The sequence below is a fragment of the Callorhinus ursinus genome, unplaced genomic scaffold (assembly GCF_003265705.2).
Source record: "Callorhinus ursinus isolate GAN/ISIS: 27379988/994484 unplaced genomic scaffold, GSC_fseal_2.0 scaffold12, whole genome shotgun sequence".
NCBI lineage: Eukaryota > Metazoa > Chordata > Mammalia > Carnivora > Otariidae > Callorhinus > Callorhinus ursinus.
The window spans coordinates 12210878-12214733 of NW_027397074.1; positions in this window are offsets into that span (position 1 = coordinate 12210878).

Genomic DNA, 3856 nt, shown 5'->3' on the forward strand with positions numbered 1-3856 from the left:
ACAATTCTGTAAAGATTAAAACTATTATACAATTAATTTTTATAATTACAATTACAAAACTACTATGCCATTTTTACAGTTTGTCTTTTATGTTATTTATATTGTCACAAAAATTTATTACCTTAAAAAGGATATAATATTGTTCCTAAAATGACCTAGTTAATTCATTAGGATTAGGTCTTTTACTATTTCTATGATTTCTTATCTATTCAAAACTTATTACTTCAGTTAATGGATGTCAATATCTTTCATGATCATGATTAATTATTGTAGCATTTCACTCTTTGCAAATATAGTGCGGACTCATGTATGTGTGTTCAGAAAAATATTGATATCTTGAAATGAGGTAGTCTCAGACAAATTTTAGCCACATTTTAATAGGCCAATCAGGAGCTACATGCTTGGTCCATACCAGATTTCACTTGTTTACTAGCGTGGTCTAAGCACACCAATTCCAGTGGGTCTGTGTGGTTTCTTTCCGCCCTCCCTTCCTTCCTCCCTTCTTTCCACCCTCCCTTCCTTCCTCCCTTCCTGTTCCCCTTCCCTTCCTTCATTCCTTCCTTTCTTCTTTCCTTCCCCATGTCCCTGTCCTAGGAGACAGGAAGGGAAAGTTAAAACCCTCAAATAATTACCAGATTTGAGCCAGTTTCCAGACCCAAAACACCTTGAATGAAGGGGAGAACAGGTCCGCCTGAGGAAGGATCTGGCTACACTGCCAAAAATTTATAGTTTATCATTCACTCATCCTTTCAAAAAGGGAGCTTCAGAATTTCCAACAGTAACTGGCACTGATGAAAAGGAAATAATCAGACTTTGGGGGTTATGCATGGATCAACAACATGGGCTTCTATTCACGGAGCCCAATCTGGCTATACCCACTGCCAAGTAATTGCCTAGTCCGCTAGCAACAGAGACCAACACTCAGCCCCCATGGCACCATACCATCATCAGACTGCTACTTGGTGATAAATTGGTGACATTGGACTGCTAATCATCATGGGAAGGGCAAGATTTTGTTCTTACTAGAAAAAAACACTTCCGTGGATACAGATTTGCCTTCCTTACAGCAGTGCTTCTTTTAGACCTACCATCCATGGGCTTACAGAATGCCTTATCCACTGTCACAGTATTCTCAGGGCATTGCTTCTGATCAAAGAACTCATTTCACAACAACAAAGTGCATCAGAGGACCCATGCTCATGGAACCCATTGATCTTACCATGTTTCCCATCATCCTGAAGCAGCTGATTTGACAGAATAGTGGAATAGCCTTTTACAATGCCAGTTAGGTAGCAATATCGTTCAGAACTGGGTCAGTGTGCTCTGGGAGGCTGTATATGCTCTAAATCTGCTACCAATATACGCTACTGTTTTTCCCATGGCCGGGATTCACAGGTCCACAACTCAAGGGACAGAAGTGGGAGTGACAGCGTCATTATTACACCTGGTTTTCCACCAGCAAATTTTTTTCTTTCTGTTTCTGAAACTTTATGCTCTGCTGGTCTAGACGACTTAGAACCAAAGGAAGGAATGCTTCCACTAGGAGAGGCGACAATGATTCTATTGAACTGCAATTAAGAATGCCTCCCAGCCTTTTTGGACTCCTCAGGCCTCTGCATCTACAGGCAAAGAAGCGAGTTAGTGTACTTGCTGAGGTTATTGCTCCTGATTACTAAGGGGAAATGGAACTGCTGCTCCACAACAGAAATAAGGAAGAGCGTGTCTGATCTGCAGATCCCTTAGATATTTCTTAGCACTACCACGCCCTGTCATTAAAGTCAAGGGACAGCTACAACTATCCAGTTCATGAAGGACTACAGTGGCCCAGACCCTTCAGGAATGAAGGTTTGGATCACCTCACCAGGCAAAGAAGCACAACCAGCTTAGGTGTTTGCTTGGCGTAAAGAGAATACAGAACGGGCAGTGGAAGAACGTCCTTATAAAGACCAGCTACAACTATGTGATTAGCTGCAGAAATGAGGATTGTAATTGTTATGAAGATTTCTTATTTTGCTGTGAATATGTTATATATGCATATGTATAATACATATTTGGAGACCTCTGGCTCATACAAAATTATAGATAAGAAAGATGATAACAAAAAAATTATGGGAATTAGGACACATACAAAATAAGAAATTAAAAAAAACAGAAAGAATATGAAATTAATCATTTCAAACCCCCTCAATGTGCACAGTCAACAGAGCATTCACACAGTGAATGAAGTAGTAGGTTCATATTGATGAATCCACTGACTGTGACAAATATCATCTTTATATGGACTCTTATGCTGACCGAGAATCTTCATCAAAACTATTTAATGAAAGAGAGTTTATTATGATGATCAAATTAATGATCTTAGAGAATCAAACAGAACATAGAATTCACAAAAGTATCATGTTTCATTCAAAATATTTTGAAATAACATTTTAAAAGTATCACACTTTTATGAGATCCTCATTAGTCTCACTGAGAACCAAAGATTGCCTGTTTGTTTTCTGTAAACCATCTTAACAAAAAGACTATGTTTGTGTGTGTGTGTGTGTGTGTGAGCACTAATATCTAAACCTTCAGTTGTGAAGCCTCCACTGACCTCAAGGCCATGTTTGCCTCGTTAGCATGTAACTCAAATAAAAATGCACTGGACTGACTACTTGAAGAACAAGCAAGAAAGAACATTTAATTTAATTTAATTTAATGTAATTTAATTTTTATTGAAACGTTATCTTTTTTAAATTTTTTATTGTTATGTTAATCACCATACAATGTATCATTAGTTCTTGATGTAGTGTTTCATGATTCATTGTTTGTGCATAACACCCAGTGCTCCACGCAGAATGTGCCGTCTTTAATACCCATCACCAGGCTAACCCATCCCCCCACCCTCCTCCCCTCTAGAACCCTCAGTTTGTTTTTCAGAGTCCATCGTCTCTCATGGTTCATCTCCCCCTCTGACTTACTCCCCTTCATTCTTCCCCTCCTGCTATCTTCTTTTTTTCTTTTTTCTTAACATATATTGCATTATTTGTTTCGGAAGTACAGATCTGTGATTCAAAAGTCTTGCACAATTCACAGCGCTCACCATAGCACATACCCTACCCAATGTCTATCACCCAGCCACCCCATCCCTCCCACCCCCACCACTCAGGCAACCCTCAGTTTGTTTCCTGAGATTAAGAATTCCTCATAGCAGTGAGGTCATATGATACATGTCTTTCTCTGATTGACTTATTTCATTCAGCATAACACCCTCCAATTCCATCCACGTCATTGCAAATGGCAAGATCTCATTCCTTTTGATGGCTGCAAAATATTCCATTGTGTATATATACCACATCTTCTTTATCCATTCATCTGTTGATGGACATCTTGGCTCTTTCCACCGTTTGGCTATTGTGGACATTGCTGCTATAAACATTGGGGTGCATGTACCCCTTCAGATCCCTACATTTGCATCTTTGTGGTAAATACCCAGTAGTGCAATTGCTGGATCGGATGGTAGCTCTATTTTCAACTGTTTGAGGAACCTCCATCCTGTTGTCCAGAGTGGCTGCACCAGCTTGCATTCCCACCAACAGTGTAGGAGGGTTCCCCCTTTCTCCACATCCCTGCCAACATCTGTCATTTCCTGACTTGTTAATTTTAGCCATTCTGACTGGTGTGAGGTGGTATCTTTTTTTTTTTTTTAAAGATTTTATTTATTTATTTGAGAGAGAGAATGAGAGATAGAGAGCACGAGAGGGAAGAGGGTCAGAGGGAGAAGCAGACTCCCCGCAGAGCAGGGAGCCCGACATGGGACTCGATCCCGGGACTCCAGGATCATGACCTGAGCAGAAGGCAGTCGCTTAACCAACTG